General features: G+C 35.8%; 1 long non-coding RNA gene across 1 annotated transcript in view; it reads left to right on the plus strand.

Annotated features, from left to right (window-relative positions):
• Nucleotides 1-18373, plus strand: part of LOC148223925 (uncharacterized) — a 91371-nt gene that overhangs the window by 34381 nt on the left and 38617 nt on the right. The window contains exon 2 of the long non-coding RNA XR_015803551.1: nt 10920-11022. This is a non-coding gene — a long non-coding RNA (uncharacterized LOC148223925). The remainder of the gene's footprint in view (nt 1-10919; nt 11023-18373) is intronic.

Genomic DNA, 18373 nt, shown 5'->3' on the forward strand with positions numbered 1-18373 from the left:
AACTTGTCACTTAGAAATAAGTATTGATTTGTCCAGATAAAATTACTAAGACAAAGTGATGACATGATGTAAAATCCTTGTGATCATAGCTGCTTTCTACAGATAGGCCGAAAACATTCCAGATTATAGTACACAGGCTGGTTAATGATTAGGATTTGGTCATGCCCAAACAAATCTGGTTCTTTCAGGGTAGATATCCGAATACAGGTGCAGCACAAGAAGTCCATATTCTATTCACATTGTAGGAAAGAATTCACTTTTTTTCTTAATATGTGGTTGCTCTCAAGGGCCAGAGCAACATACCTTCAGAATCACAAGTCAGAATTTTTTATTTATTTATTTCATTTTCCCCTGAGATATAAAATATCAAAACCCACAGAATATGCTGAGTTGGAAGGGACCCACAAAGAATCACTAAGTCCAATTCCTTATCCTGCACAGGATCATCCCCAAGAGTCACAACATGTTCCTGAAAATGTTGTCCAAACACCTGAACTCTCACAGGACTGATGCTGAGACAACTTTCCTGGAGAGCCTCTTCCAAGCACCCTCGGGGTGAGGAAACTTTTTCTGATATCCAACCTAAATCTCCCCTGATATAAGTTCAGGCCATTCCCTCAGGTGCTGTCACTGTCACCGCAGAGGAGATCAATGCCTGCCCCTCCTCTTCCCCTCGTAAGGAAGCTGAAGACTGCACTGTCTCCTCTCAGTCTTCTCCAGGCTGAACAGACCAAGTGACCTCATCTGCTCCTCACATGGAGCCTTCCAAGGCCCTTCACTATTCTGATTGTCCTCCTTTGAACACTCTCCAAGAGCTTAATTCCTTTTTATATTCTGGTGTCCAAAGCTGCCCCCTGCACTGGAGGTGAGGCTGCCCCAGCTCAGAGCAGAGCAGGACAATCCCCTCCCTTGCCCGGCTGTGATGCTGTGCCTGATTCCCCAGGACAGGGTTGGCCCTCCTGGCTCCAGGGCACTGCTGGCTCAGGTTCAACTTGCCATCAACCAGAACCCCCAAGTCCCTTTCCCTGGCACTGCTTTCCAGCCTCTCATTCCCGAGTCTGTCTGTACATCCAGGATTTCCCCATCAGAGGTGCAGAATCCAGCACTCTCCCTTATTGAACCTCTATGGCAGGTTACTGTCCAGTTCTCTTATTTATCAAGGGCCTCTCTGCCCTTGAGGGAGTCAAGCTCCCCCCAGTTTTGCATTGTCTGCAAACCTGATCTGTATCCCTTCCAGTCCTGCTTCAAGTAATTTATGAAGATGCTGAAGAGCATAGGCCTGAGATGGAGCCCTGCAGAACTCAGCAGTGACACATAAATACACATTTAAATATATATATATATATATAGAGAGAGAGAGAGAGAGAGAGAGAGATGGATATGTATAATATTTATATATATTATAACATATATATAATATTCCATATATAAATATTATACATTATAATACGTATAATAGACTATGTATTTATAGTCTATTATATCTATTATAATTTATACATATATATATAGTCTGGTCAATTGCTTTGCTGAGATAAAGATTTTTCTTCAGAATTAGGGATATAAGAAAAATACATTAAAAAAAAAGTATACAGTAGTGGTTTCCTTCTTTTGATTATGTTATATTATTATTAATAATTCTTTAGTTTTGCTCTTTTTTTAAAATTTTTATAAGGACTCTGTCAATATTGGGTCCTAGTTCTTCAATTTTTCTTTCATTCCCTTTCTAATTGGTATAATTTTTAGGTCAGAATATCCCAATTCATAATTTGGTCCTAAAAATACTCTGAAGACAGTGAGTGCCTGAGCTTTTACTACCTGTTTTACAATTAAATGAAATTTCTATTTATATTTGGAAAGCTGTTGTGGGTTTGGCTTTTTAAACCAGAATTTAAAATATCTATTTCCTGTGTTGCTTTACTTGCTTGGGATGCAAAACTCAACTGGAACTCTGAGAGCAGCAGTTCATAAATGAAATTTACTATTATTGCTGGTTTTTCCACAGTAAAAGCTATTGTTAGCGACAACTGAATTGCATAGTTAAAGCTCCCTGTCCAATATTATAATGTTTCAATCTTCTGTTTGCGCTCAAAGATCTTATGCTTAGGTTAAGCCAAAAAATTTTGGTCGACTGGTTGACTGAAGCTGGTTCAGCTTTTTGTAGTGGGAAGAAGCATATTTTACAAGAATCTGCATACAAACAACAGCATATATTTACAAAACAGGGTGTATTTTAAAATATTCATTTCCATTTGAACACAAAAAAGAAGGAATAAGTTGAAATATGAAGGTCAGAAGTTTTGCTGCTGCAAACATCGCGTTTCATTCATTTAAATGAAGCTTTGCCTGTTCATAAATATTCGTCCTCAAATGTCTCCTACTGGTATGTCTCAATGAGGAGTTATCACTCAATGTGCTGATCTTAGTGGTGAGTGGGAGCCAATGCATATGTGTAATGGTGATAGATGTCACTTGAAACTTAAGTCATCTTTTTCATGACTTAAGCAATTAAATTAAACTTTTGAGAAGTTTGCTAGATGTCTCATTGCAACTAAAGCATAACTTCAAACTGGAAGTTTTAAAATGGTACTTTGTTCTCATTTCATTACTACTTAATATTAGAGAACGAGAAATTAAAAGGTTTCACTGTAATATGAATTTTATGGAAAACCATTTAGTGCATTAATACCTAATCGTTAAATGAATGCATTATTTCTTGATGAAGTAGCATTATTATTTTATGGCTGAGATTATCTGGCAGATTGGGTTAACTTTGTGAGTCCTGTGTGATTTACTGTGTTACAATGGTGTATTGCTGTAGGCTGCCTGAATACTTGAATAGTTAAAAGGAGTTTATGAAGACTGTTAAGGCTGAAAGAAAGAGTAATAAGATGATACAAGTGAGCCTTAAGTGTCCTATTTCATAAAATTTTGTAACAGGTGGAAAAACTAATCAGGGAGAAGCCAGTTAACTGCCTATATTCAGTGCAGGAGCTTTGGTATAACACAGGAAATGTTTTCTTTCTTGATAAAATAATTATTTAAAAATAGTCCAGTTCACTTGAAATCATTTGATAGGTTCCTCTACAGAAAGAAAAAAAAAAAAAAAAAAAAAACAAACAGGATGAAAGAGTAAATTAATAAAGCTTGGAAGAAAGTGATACAGATCCTGTTTCTTTCTCTTCCTGCCTGGTTAGGGCATTCATCTTGGTCGATGGAGGCACAAAATCAATTTCTCCCCTGCTTGAACAGTATTAATCCCATACTGTAACAAGGACTCCTTCTTACAACAGTTTGATGTATATTGGGGTGGTTATACTGAGTATCTCCTCTTGACTGTGACCCTGTAAGTACTGGATGTGTATCAAGAAGACCGTCTCTAGAAGCTGATGGCTTTAATGATATTTCACTCATTCCCCCAAGTATGACAGACTTTGTCTTCTGAGCCCAGTGTATTTGTATTAACTGCAGATTCTGAACAAATGCTGCCTTTTAAATATCTCTCAGACAGATGTTTGGATTTGAGGCATGAAAATTTTATTCAGAACAAGAATTTCAATTAACTGTGCCCCACAATAAAGTTGATGTGCTGTTGTTTCTCTCAACCATTGAATATTTAAGCAGAAAGCATCACTGAAACTACCCCATAGTTTTGTATTATAAGGTATAGAAAATCTGCTAAATCAGAGGATAACTGATTTTGGGTCAGGCACCATGGGGTATAGGCATGGAGGGATATACAGAACAGGGGGTATGGAATATATGAGAAAATGGCTGTCATCAGCATCACCATATGCATCCTTCAGTTCAATGAATGGTCTTTAATCAGGCTCTTTGTAATTTTTTCCCCACAAATATTTTCAACATAGAAATAAAATTATTGTTTCCTATCACAAAAATATTTAATCCTGTCTACAGTTATTTTCTTTTGTTTAGAAGTTATATGTGTATATATATATATATGTGTATATATATAGGTAATATTTGCATATGAGCAAAATACATGTATATATGCATACATATTTAAATAAACATCTATATGTATGAAATCAGATTACTTTTTTATCATTTTTAGGACCACGATACACAGCATTTGCTTTTTCTGTTTGCTGTGTCTGATACCTTTAAGTAAGAACTGCTTGGATTAGGGTTATAAAATAAAATGAATAACATTTCCTGAATAAAAAAGGAATTTTTTTAGTCATTTGTGCCATTCCCTGCCCTGGCACACTGCTGGTGCTGGCTGAATTTGCTGGAAAGGGAAGCTTCCCCAGGGCAGGATGTGTCTCACAGGGGAGAGTGGGCGTTGTAAACACTGAGAAATGATGAGACAAGTAACGAGTAGCACGAAAAAAAGTGAAAAAAGTGATGTTCCCGGAAGCAGATAATATGGTGTGGATCTGCATGTGGATTGCATGGTCACAGCACAGGAAGTCCCTGAAGGACCTCCAGGCTGAGGGAAAAACTCGAAGAGGCTGCCCTTTAGGATGTTTGGGGTGCCTTTCATTCTGTCTCTCTTAACTACTCGAAAGTTGTTCTGTTTTAAATGATGTTTTTAACACTGTTTGTTTTTGCTCAAGCAAAAGTAGGATTCTGATCTTAAAAGTCCTGGTAGCTTCTTGGAGTTGACAGGCTGCACTATTAGATCCATTAAAAGCAGTGGCAAGATAATGTGTCATCATAAGGGAACAAGAAAGTGCTTATTATCTGCTGCATCCCAGTTTTATTAGTCTCAAGGGTATATTAAAGAACACACAAGGAACCATGCACAGTCCAAACACCTTTACTTTTTCTAAAGAAAAGGAACACTGTGGGCTGAAAGGCTGCTAAAAGAGTGAAGTGATAAGTGCTTTGGGATGACTCTGTCAGAGTGGAAGCTGGCTAAGCAACATTAAAACATTGAAATAATACAGGTGCATCAGCAATCAGCCCTCTTTTTATCCTGAATGTTTGATACCTTTGAGGAATCAACAGAACATTCTGTGTTTGGCAAAAGCTCTATTAGTTTCTTCAGTCAACTTTTGCCACAGTCTTCCACCAGGAAGCCCTTTAAGGTTAGGAAAACTTAAGCCTCCTACATTAATTCAAATTTGTACCCAAGTGTGACTCAGGCCTTTATCTGAGCAATATCACTGCACAACACTAAGTTGAAGGTCACACATTGGAGTGGGTGCTCTCAGTAAAACCCAGCAAAGAAGGGGTCCTGAAAGAAGTCTCATAGCTTGGTAACAAGAACAATAACTTTCCCAAATACTTTCTGCTAATGAAGAGTCCAAATTGTCACATCTGCTTGGTATTTTTTTCCGGTGTATTCTGTGGATACCACTGGTGCTTTCAGAAATGGAGGAACTGAAGAGGATCCTAGTCCTGAGCAGAAATCCAGATGCGTTTACATGGGGCAGGTGACATGGGGCCAAGAGGAAGAGAAAGAGGGGGCTGTGTCATGGGAAAGAGAAAGGTTGTCTAACTCCTCACTTAAATTAAACCACAAAAGACAGATCACAAGGACACAGACTGAACATAATCAGTTCTCACAGACCTACAAAGGCATGTAAGTTTCTGGGGAAAGGGGTCTCTTGAATTATTGCTTGAAATATCAATCAGCAGTATATGCAGAACCTGTGATCAAAGTCAGTCCCAAGGGCTGGTAAGCATCTGTCTGACACGTCATTCAAAGTGTTTTAATTACAAATCAGAAATTTTGTTCTTCTTGAGGGATAACGGGTGAGACTAGATGCAGGTTGCATGTGGAAATAAATCTGAAAAGTCAACAGGGACCCTTGGAGATGGGTAATGGAATCCTGGTCCTTGGCTTCAGGAGGAAAGGCTGGTGAAAACTCAGGTCCCAACACCCTTCAGGTTGTGCTCAGACTGCAGGGCTCCCCCATTCCTTCCCTCCTGGGAAACGCTGCCTCAGCAGGGCTGGGGTTCAGAGCCTGGTAGCTTGCAGGATGAGCAAAGAGCTGAACTCCTGCAGCAGCTTGGAGCCCTTGCATCCAAGGGAAATCCTTCTCCAGCTGTGTGCCCAAGGCAGCTTCCTCAGCATGACCCCTGGGCACCACACTGGTGTTTCCTGCTCCCATCCTGCAGAGCCAAAACACTGCCTGCAGCTGTGGATCACCCACAGGGCAAGGTGTGTCACCTTTTAATCAGTGATATGTGAATAAAAATCTGATGAAATGTCAGTTTTCACAAACATTTCTTCCTGATACATGCTGCCAATTGTTTTATCAGCTGCAGAAAGAAACCAGTCCTCTTCCAAGCTTCTGCAACCATCTAGTGTATCAACCATCTAGTGTATCAACCTTCTGTAGCTATTTTAAGGTAATTGCCAATGGTAATGTTCATGTATAAATATATTTCTAAAAGATTATATGGTCCAGAAGGCTAACTTTAAAAATATTAGCAGACAAAATGGGAAACACCATATCAGTTATCATAATAATATTACGTATCTTCATATTCAAATAAAGATTCCAAGTTTGATGGTGGGTGAAAAATTACAAGGCAAAAGGAAACTGACTGTTAATGGTACAATGGATGAGATAATGGGCACCAAAGAGGGTTCTTGATGTGGCAGGTGATTGCAAGCAACGAGCAATATTTCCACAATATTTGAGAGAAAAGTAGATGTATTCCTTTCACTTCTTATGTTTGTTTTTTCCATTTGAACAGATGCTCTTGTCACTTGGCAAAGTATCCCTTCATAAGGTCAATTCCAAAACATGAGGATTGCTTCTCTTGATTTATGCTCTTATTGTTTTCTGTATAAAAAAAAACTATGGCCTCTTCTTTCCTGTTAATGCGCCAGTAGCTTAATTAATTTTGAAAGTGGAGAGAGTGCAGGAGACAGTTGATATTAATGAGCTGTACTAACAACATTAGGAATTGACTGGAACTATTTATTAAAAATAAGAGGGCTTTTATATGCTTTGGAATAACTGCAATAAGTAAATCCAGACTAAAACCAGAATTTTATGCTATGTGCCTATCTGCATATAGCTACTGTACCACAGGGAAAAAAATCTACTCTGAACCTGAGCTCTGTGTTTAATTCCATACATTTAAAAAATTAATAAAACTAAAACGCCTTCCTACAAATGACTTGTCCATTTTAAAGACTGACATGTGACTTATAGCTAAGGAAGACTTTTTAGTTAAAATTCTGAAGTTTGATGGATCTACATTTCAGGGATTACTTTGTCTGTGGATAAGTCTATTTACTCCTCTATTTTTATATTACTAGTCCCAGTTAATTTATATTACGTGTCCCAGTTAAGTGGCCATTGTGCTAGGTACCATACATTCATAGATATTCAAAGCATGTATATTTTTGTATCAACAACAGCAAAATGCTGTTAAGATGAGAAGAAAATAATGTGCCAACACCAAAGATATTCATGAATCTAAAGAACAGCTAATGGTAGGGGAAAACAAAACTCAAAAAAATTCACAGTATTCCAACTCACTTGATGGGAAGCAACCTTGACACCTTCAAAATAAGGAAACTGTGGCAATCGCTATGATCTCACATTTAAATAGACGTCTAAATCCTGATTATGACATATATTTATTTCTCTTTTAATATCCTGTGAGTTGGAAAGATAGCCTACTATCTTGTTAACTTCTATTTTGAGCTGATGCTGTTCTTAATAAATTGCATTCTTGCATTTCCTTATAACTTTCTCCACTACTCTGCTCCATTTGGGATCAAAAAGTATTTTTTTTTTTAACTTGGCTTATAATGATTTCCCTCAAGCTTCTTAGTTTTGGCCCAAAGTGATACTCCTCTTTATTACCCTCAGGTAGATACTATGTTAGTTTCAGCCTATTTCTTGCAAAAAAAAGTATGAGCCTGTTTATCAGGTGCCAGGAAATATTTGTTCAAACTGACCATGAACAGGCTTTCAAGCGTTTTCAAAGAATCTAGGAAGAGGACTAATGTCACCATTATCCTGAACACAGTAGAAAAGGAGAGATCAACATAATTCCATTTGTTTCACTGCTGTGATTCCAGAGCATTTGCAGAGTACAGAAGAGCAGTGTCTGACCAAGTCTTTCTATCCACAGATACGTTCACACCTGCAGTTATAACAATATATATATTATATATATAATAGTACATATATAATAGTTTTATAGTATAGCACTGATAGCTGATGGAAGAGTCCTTTTTACCCCTTGACACAAAATTTTCACAGACATCAACAAGAAGTTTGTGTATTGAGAAAGGAAGATGCAGATGCTAGTGGATGCCTTTTGCATAGGTGAAATTGTTTATCATTTTAACTTTTATGGAGCAAAAGGAAAGAGATCCAAGTTCCAGGGTAGAGCCAAGGAAGAGACACCCAACTCCTCAGTCCTGACAGTGTAGGGGAATCTTTAACCTTGCTTGGAAGGGTGAATAAACCTCAGTGGAGATAAATGAATTAAAGCTTACCTAGAGTTAATGCAGAAATCCCCTTTCTTTAATGCTACATATATAGTATTTTGATAGTTATAACATGCATTAGGTATTATAAAGTTAGGGTTTACATAGAAAAATCATACCCTTCTCTGTAACTGTAGAAATAAGAATATTCTTTCTATTCGTAATTAATTCCCTTAGAGTGTACATGTATACAAGATTAATTGTAGAATGAAAATCATATTTTTCACACTGTTCCTATGATTAGTATATTTAGCATGTAATGTAATATTCAAATGTGTATTCATGTGAAGTGGTATTCCAGACCTTAGGATATATTGATATTTATTCCAACTGAATACCTTTTCATTTTGAAGAGGTGATAAAATGTTTTGCTCTTTAAATTAACTAAGTGGGACTGATGTGTATCCAGATCCCATGAACAAGGTAAGTGACATTTTCCTTTCTACAGAGATAGTAACTGTTATCACAAGCAGTGATTAGTATGAAATGAAAGTATGCTTGCCATGACTTCGGAGAAGGCATCAGGGAGAGATCTTCAGCTGACAGCGTGAAAATCAATTTACAAGTAGATTTTAAAGCCTCAAACTAGGTTATAAGCAGAATTAAGCTGTTGCAGCACAGCTTCAGAAAGCTCGTGAGTGAAGTGCTTATCCACAGAGAGAAAAGGTAATATACTTACACCATAACAAAAATGAGATAATAAAAGTAAGTGATCAACACATGGGTTTCTGTCTGCTGTAAATATAGACTTGCACAAGTCAAAGAAAACCTGGATTGACTCAGCCATAATATATGCAAAAGAGAAGAGCAGCTTTTATTTAGGAAATGAACTAGCAACAACCAAAATTACAGTTGGATGTCAGCAGTAATTCAGTGTGTTATGCAAGTCATTCAGATATCTCCTTTTCCAAGCAGTAAAAATTATGTTCATATGATGACCCCAAGGTTACTTCCAGTTAAGAAAGGAAAAAGAAATTAATTACAGATTATAAATCCCTGACCATGCTAGGAGCCTTCACCATGTCATGTCTCTCCTGTTTTTTGTCATCCAACCAGACAATAACAGCTAAGCAATAATAGTAGAGGTGCTTAATCTTCTTTCAGTGTTGGACTAACACCTTTGCCTTGGGCCTGAGAAATGAATTGGAAAAAAAAGAAAGAAAATCTAGAATTGTTTGTTACTTGGAACATACCTGCTATCTTTAACATTCACAGCTAAAAATTACCACATAGTTACAATTTTAACATCTACAAAAAGATATCATTACCAAGATGTATTTTTTTTAATTTCAGCAGGTCAGAAACACAACTTTCTGAGTGCTAAATTAAGCTTGTAGGCTATCACGAGAGATTTTTACTTACCAATGCATATAGTCTGGCATATGATACTTGAACTAAGCTAATCAGGGCATCTAAAAGAAGTGGTCTTGCTATAGGAAAAAGAAAAACTAAAATATAAAATATATTTTAAAACTCTGGTTGCCAGTATCTCTGAAATGGAAATAATGCAAGTAAAGTAGAAGTAGTCAAAATACACGAGAAATAATTTTTATACAAATAATGTTGTTAACATTACTTATCATTGATAAGTTAACATTAGCACTACCATCTAAGAATGGAAATATTTCTGCACCAAATTGTCTTTTCTGATGTAAATCTAGACTATTCCTAAGCAAGGTATAATAGAGCCAGTCCATGCTATTTACTCCTCTCTATTGCAGTTCCAATTTTGTTAACAAATCAATGCAGTCCATTCTTTAGGACCAAAAAAAAAACCCCAAAAAAACCCCAAAAACAAACAAAACAAAAACAAACAAACAAACAAACAAAAACCCCCAAAAAACAAAAAAAAAAACCCCAGGAAGACAAAAAAATATAAAAACTACTGGAATGTACGAAAGCATCAATATGACCTTTATTTTACAGTCCTAGTCAAGCACTCTAATATTTGGCAGAGATTATTTTTGTAAAGGTTTCTATTGACGGTGAAATTGTAAATCACTGTAAGTAAGAATTCAATATTGCTACATACAATATGGTGAATAGTTATTAGAGTATCACCTGCAGATAGCATTTTATAGTTTTTATTCCTTTTGGTTTCAAACATACCTACTAATTTTAATACATTCTGTACTTATGCTGAATTTTAAATATGTCATTAAATTAATCATTTCTGTCTGTTCTAATATAATTTTTTATGGCAAGACCTGGAGAAAGTTGATCTTAGCACCTTGTGTGGTGACTGTAAACTAATATATCATTCACAGCACCACCAATGCAAATCCCCATGAATATGGAATAAGAATCAGTTTCCATCAAAATAGTTTGAGTTTTTTTTTCTGAAACTCAAGACATTCACCAAAGCATGAAAAAGAAGAAATTATATGAATGTTGTCTGGCTTCATTTTAAAGGTCATAAAATACATTTATCATCCCTAATACTTTTTACTTTTCTGCTATTAAATTATATTGTTCATGTGTTTTTCAGACAGTCCTTGTATGGAACCCAAGGAGGTGTAATGAATACTATTTATAGGGGCAGAATGACAAGATTATTGGAATGAATGCTGTACAAACTCTACAGCTTAAGGGTGAGTGAATAAAATTTTCCATCAATGATATTCATAATTGTTACAGCTTTTCTACTTTAGGAAAGAGGGAACTACTGCAGTATGTTTCAGTTTTGACTCGGCACTTAGTCAGCTGCATTGGCTGGGGTAAGTAGGAGCACAATGGTTACATCTTCTCAGCTGAATACACTGGGCATAGCCAGAAAGTGGAGTTGTCACAACCTCTGTCGTGGCACCCTTGCTCCCTGCTCTGGTCCAAACTGCAGCAGCCCAGGGACAAGAGCAACTTTTACCAAATGGCATGTGTTGCACTAGGGACTGAGTGGCCAGTCCTAGTTCCAATCCCTTCCACATCCCCTCTTCCATGAGTCCCAGAAGAGAGAAACAGCAACCTGAATTTATTTTTGTTGTATACTTCATAGAAGGTCCCATAAGAGGATTATGTTAGTGACAAAGTCCCAAAATATTGTATAGAAAATGTTCTTACATCCCTAAACTAAAATTAATTTATGAAATCCACATCAAGATACTAACAGTGTTCTGGTTCTGTTTAATGGTTCCCTTTCTGACACACACGAAGAAACAAAAGATGTTACATCTGAAGTACAAGATTTTGATTTTACACTAACCAAATTTGAGTGATGTACCATTTGTGAGGTAAAATTGAAAAATGTGCAATAGTCTATTCAGCACACCTGAATGCCAGCTACTACTGTTCTGAGTTTGTTTATGAATAAGCTGAGGCCTCCTGCATAGAGAATTTTGCAATTTTATCAGTCACATGGCTAGAATTTGTTCTTTCAAATTTATTATGTTTTAAATGTAAATTTTCTCTCCCTGTATTTGTATTTTGTATGTACTTTCTGAGAACAATGCAATGACTTTTCAAGCTCCATATTTTGCTAGACTAAACAAGCTTAGTTCTCCCTTCAGCATTTCAATAGTCCTCAGCAGCTGCTCTAGTACAAATTAATCTTTCTTGAATATAGGTGACCAGCTTTAGATATGGTATTCCAGATGGACCTTCAGCAGGAACTTGTTCAATAACTGTAATGTTTTGCAATATGTAATAGATTTATCTTACTATTTATAGTCTTTATACCTGCTTCATGGTGTAAAGTAAAATATGTTCACATCTATTAGTTTGATACATATTAGTCATCCTGTAAATTGGTATAATTTCAATCTTGTTCAATGAAGAACTACAGCAGGCACCACACCTCAGAACACCCAGACTGCATTCATAGTCTTTGTTTTCCAGTGCCTATTTGGACAAAAATTTTGCGTAGTGAGAAATGTACTGGTAGGATATATTTCTCTAGAAACAAGATACCAAAAGAATACATGTAACAGAAAACAGACCTTTTTTTTCCTCTCTTGTGCCAAGAGGCAAAATCTGTGGAGAGAAAAAGAGTCTATGAACACTGTCTTAATCAATATTATCAACACCTCAACAATAAATAGGTAAGAGTAATTACAGGCATAACAAAGTGAACATTTTTTGTGTAAAAAGGAATAATGCACCTTTAACTGCTGTCCCTGTTAAATGTACATTCTTTCTGAAAAGGATAATGATAATATTTTGGATGGAAGATATTAGAGCTATAGAAAACTATTGCCCATTTTGATGTCAAAAGTTGTAGTTTTCCAAGATCATGATGCTTCAATGGAAGTATTCCAATTTCTGACCAACTCTATTATCAATACAGACTTGAGCAGCTGAGGAGTCCAAACTTTCCACATATTAACCATCAATGTTCTCCAAAGATTTAAATGTGAGTGGAATATCTTGCAGGATTAGATCCTAAAGGAGCTATATATCCCTCTGTAATATGTACAGAATAAAATTCCAGTGCTGAATTAGTCTCTGGGCTGACAGAATCAAGTGGAGAGGCTCTGTCAAAGGAAGGATACAAGATGGACACTGTCTTATGAATCCATGATCCAGAAGAATAGTCAGTCCTGCACTATTGCATTTATGGCTTCAAAGGTCAACATCCCTTAGTCTGAAAAAATAGATAGGTACAAGGATCCACAATTTCACCAGTCAAGACAGATTATGCAAGAACTAAAACTACAGTCTTCTTGGAACTTTCTCTTTAACACTATGGAAAAATAAAAGAGCTATCCTGAAAGAAAAGTGAAAGCTGCATACAAAATGCTTTCTACTAAGTAATATTGGTCACAAATTTTTGTTGTTTTCATTAAATTAAGAAAATAAAAGATCCAGTTATATCCATCTGAAAAATTAAATTGGAATTAACACTTTAAGAAAGCAAACGAATAGCAATCACTAACGATGAGGAGATGGTGCCATCTTTGAAAATATTTCAATATAATTCTTCCCTTTGATTATTCAAATGCTTTCAAGACATTCTGTAAACCAAGCAAGTAGTTGTTTTCTGGAGTGGTAGATAAACACAAGATCATTTCTAAAATTGTATGACACATGCTTTTAAATAATGATTTCCATAAAAGTAAAATTTGTATAATTACACTGTGATTTAGTAGAATCTTATTTCATAAGTATTCTAATTTAGTCAGATTATAAGCCATTTATTGGCACTCATATTCAGTAATTTACATGTTTTATCCCACCTAAAGATTTCAGATCTCCAGCACTGTGACAGTTTTGCTGCAAGTGCAATATGGAAGTAATCTATAAAAGTACTGACATAAAAATCTGATTGAGAATGGTGTGGCTGAATGTTCTGAACAATTTAGAGTCTGACTTAAAGCACACTAAGTCCAAGGTGATATTTCTGGCGGCTGCATTGTGTACTTTTTGTAGGATGTGTGAACAGCCCAGACCTCTTGAATCACTATTGAATGCTCCCCAGACAGATCACAGCTGTGCTGAGTGGGCATAGTCTATACACAAAGGCAACTCCATTCATTCCACAACTTTGTAGTCCACATCAATATCAGCACTGATATATCTCCACCACATTCTCAACACTTGTGTGTGACAAAAACAGTCTCTTAAAATCCTATGATAAGGAAACTCTTCTCAATGGGATGAATCAAGCTCAAATGTGATAAATTTTCAATTGTCTTACATTTGTTAACTGTTTAATCAGCACTCGTTTAATATTAAATGAAGTAAAATAATTTGAGAAATTAAAGTCTTTCTTTTTTCCACCTCCCACCGAATCCAGGCTGTTACCTAACAAAGTGGATTATCATTGCTATGCAGTGCATAACAACTGATGAAAATGATCAGATTATAGAGTTTAACAATGCATAGTGAAGGATGTTTCATTTTATTTTATTTTAGAATGCTTTTTACAATAGCATGTTCTGGCAGATCGTGTTGATTAAACTGATAATGCCATGTTGTAAAACACAGAGATTCTTGTTACTTTATGAGGAATTAGCACTAAGAAATGAACTGGACTTCTCCTTTCTGGACATAATCTAATTGAAAAAACATCAGTCAGAGTGCCATTATTATTTATTCTCTGGGATAACTACATAATATGCTGTACCTAACTTTGCAGAGAGACAAAACAAAGTGAAGCTTAATCTCTAGCTTTCTGATGACAGAGATTTTTTAAATCTATTTTTTAAAATTCTGATGTCATGTATGAGTTCACTACACTGAAAAATGCATTTATGTTGCTTCAGTTCATTACTCTGTACTGATCTTACCACAAGAATGACATTAACCTTTTTTTTAATAATTAATATTGATCGTGTGTTAGTCTGTGAGCAAGTAAGATGACCCTCAGTTACAGTCTGTAGAAAACCTACTCAGAAATTTAATAGGTATTTCTTTTCACATCTTTTATCTTGCTTAATGGTGCATCTCTCTTACCCAAAGCACTTCTTATTGTAGTTAGAAGGTGATGAGTAAAGGAGGCAACTAGTTTAACCATTGTCCATCCACAACTTTAATGCTTCCAGCATTTTTAATGCTTCCAGCTGCATCTTTCCAAGGTGCTTTCCCAAAAAGAAGACACAACTTTAGAAAATTAAAAAGAATGTGAATATATCTCTTGAAGGCCCAAAAGGTAATTTTACATCTGTTATTTGATTATTTGTATTTGTTCTTTTCAGTGTTCTGTCAAATCTACCATGGTTTAATAATGAGAGCCTAATCACTATTCTTCTTGCTTTTCAGGAATGCCTGAATAAGGCCATATTCAAAAACAAAAATAAAAAATTATTTGGCTCAAAATAGAGAAGACTCTGAAATAAAATACCAGATTCGAAGATTGCTGATTTTTAATAGAATTAGTCTCTGACTCCTAACTTTGCATCTCAATTCCATCATGACACTGTTGAAAAGTGTATAACTCATAATAAAAAACAAAAATCTGAAGAAAGTAAACTGATAAATGAGATTATTTTACATTAAAGACAGAAAAAGGTAGAGAAAATATAAAAAAGTAAGTAACAAAAAATGCAGATAAAATATTATGAAGTAAGGCATAGAGTGATTAGTACTGAAGAAATGCTTCATTTTATCCTTTAAAAGATTTATGTTTCTTAAGCAGAAATCATCCCACCACAAACATTTAAAATCCAAGGCATGCATCTAATGGATTCATAAGAAGAGATTAGAAGTCTGATAAAGACTCAAGACCGAAACCTTTGAAAATGCAGAGAATAAGAAGGTCCTAATATGATGTCTGTCTTGCTCAGCATAGATTTGAAACACAATCCTAGAAGACAATGTCACTTCATTTAAATGTCAGAGGATGGTAGTCACCCGTTAAACTGAGCCAACATTTTCCCTAGGGAAGAAACTTACATTATATTTCCATAGAAAAGAAACATCCAATGAAAAAAATACTAATTAATAGAAAATACACTTTAGCAATTGTGTTTACCACAGATGAATATTTCCTCAGGAACATCATATTTTTACAAATTTATTCTATAGGAACATATTTATTGAGGAAATCAAGTGGGTACTCTGCAGATTTGGGGTGACATTCACACCTCTAATAATGCAACATGTTTGCAGTTTACCATGTATAAACATGACTAAAATGCTTTCTTCCTTTGACATCATGGTTCTTCCACTCAAATAGTGATCAGCTGAGGCCAAAGCCTGCATTAGCATCTAGCTAGGCAGAAAAGTATCTTGATAAAAAGCAGAATAAATGACTGAGGTAGAGAAAAAATGATAGAGCAGCATAGAGCACAGATATACTTGTGGGTTTTTTTGGAGTAGGTAGCAGTGATAGATAGGCACAGGAACACCTGACTGGCCAAGTTCCCTGGGGGCACACTGCGAATAGCTGACCTAATTGCAGGTGCTGGGATTGCTGTTAAAGTCAGCAATTGCTAGCAGTTTCCAGAGAGTAATACCTAAGGAATTTTATTAATTCCTAATTGTGGTAGAGTGGATTCAAACATCGTCATCAGCAGAAATTATTTATGTTCCCTTTACTAATGCTAGGAGCATGCTATTCTCTTTTACTCTACCAGCAAATTGACTAATTTCCCAACAGAAAAATTCACATGTGGTAGGAAAGAGAAAATATGAGCTGCCTCCCAGCTGGTGTCATGTGATAACAAAAAGCCTGCAAGTGTAGAGTAACAACAGAAAACGGGTGACCCTCCAACTCTTTCTGTCTTGGTCATGGTCTTCCAAAGTACATCAAAAGTACTGAACTGAAAGTCTCAGGTGAGGAGCACCATGCTTTTATGAAAATCAGTTCCATATCAAATAGGAGAAATGAATGTACTTTCTCAAGAAACGTAATTTTCTACATTCACCTGTAGATTTTATGGCTACAGGGGGTGACTAAGAACATTCATTCTATGTTAGTGAATACCAGAGAATACTGGGGAGTTGTTATCTCCAACCCATTGTCTGGATCAGTTAACACTGTTTAGGAAAATAGAAAATTATTTTGACTTAAATTCTGCATGGAGTTGAGGGTACACATACTCTATAGAAAAAAAATTCAGAGAGTATTTATTCTTATTCTTAAAATACATGTCTTATTTCTGGTCTGGGTTTGTATAATGTTAGGTTGGCTCTTGATATACACATCTGTAATAAAAGCAGACAGCAAACAGCCAGACCCTCTTCCAAGCTCTTCATACCCAAATATCCCTCTGTCTTGGAAAGGAACACTTCTGTTAAAGAGATTTGCTAATAAACAAGTGATTTGTGAATCTATCCTTCGGAAATTCTATCCTGTGGAAAAACATGTCTAATACCATTTGCAAAAATAAAAGAAAAATAACAGAAATTATGTGTGGAAATTCAGAGATTAGAATATTCCTACCAGAATTCCAGGTTGTAGAAGAGATATTTTTCTTTAAATGAATGCCAAACATTTCTCCTGGCATTAGTTAATCCTAAATAATGTAAGCACATGATGCTTCTGATGGACAGACACTTTTAGTCTAGACAGTTCAAGACAATTGAGGGACTGAGATGGAATGAATGGTGTTTTGATAATAGGATGGTGAATCTACTAGAAAGCTGCCCCTTATCCTAAGGAAAGAAGAATTGGCAGGCTATGGTTGGAGTATCAGAGATTAAATGTTTTTCCATTTCTTATTTTTGTGTTTTCACCTTGTGTTGTAGCTGTTTCCGTAGCTGCTCCTCTTCCATCCACAAATTTGATCTCTGAATCCTGATACAGAGGAATGCATCAGATTACCTCTGTGTACTGATGTGGCTGCATGAAAACTCATTAGTACTGGAAGCTGTGAGATTGAAGTGGAGACTTTTCCATTTGAAACATTAGGGAAAACACTTGAAAGTATATTGAATGAAATGTGATGAAGTAGGAGTTCCTAAAAGCTGGCTTTCATACTGTAGCTTCTTTTTGTGCAGAAGTGTGGAAGCATTAATGCTGAAGTCCATGAGCCCGAAATAATCCAGTGTGACAGGAAAACGTTAGCTTTTTAAAGTAAATAGAGTTTGAAGATAGATACTGGTAAGACTAGAAATTTTTGATGGAGGATTATGGGTACTTAGATGCCTATAATCTGCTGAGGGAACTGAGACAGAGAAGTTCTAAAGGAACAACCAAATTTGCAGATGAAAAATGCACTGCATTCTTTCATTATTTGCGTTTGAATTGATAAAGCCATTCTTAAGATGAGTGGTTGTAGTGGTTAAAGCGTATGGGAACTTCAACTGCTTGAGTTTAGTACAATATAGAACTTAAGAAAGCATGGAAATAACAAAAATTTGTCAGCCAACAACAGTATTTTTATCCCACTATCTGCATATTCAGGCATCCTCAGAGAACAAGTTTATCCTGAGAAGTAGAAGATAAAGCTATGAATCAGCTGCTAATTTTTTAGCCAATGAAAATATTGACTGAGCTACCACTCTTGGATTTTATACTCCAAATATACTTGCATTCCAAATAAACTCCTGTTAAATAAAAAGCTT

This window comes from Sturnus vulgaris, chromosome 4 (assembly GCF_052056855.1).
Source record: "Sturnus vulgaris isolate bStuVul1 chromosome 4, bStuVul1.hap1, whole genome shotgun sequence".
Taxonomy (NCBI): Eukaryota; Metazoa; Chordata; class Aves; order Passeriformes; family Sturnidae; genus Sturnus; species Sturnus vulgaris.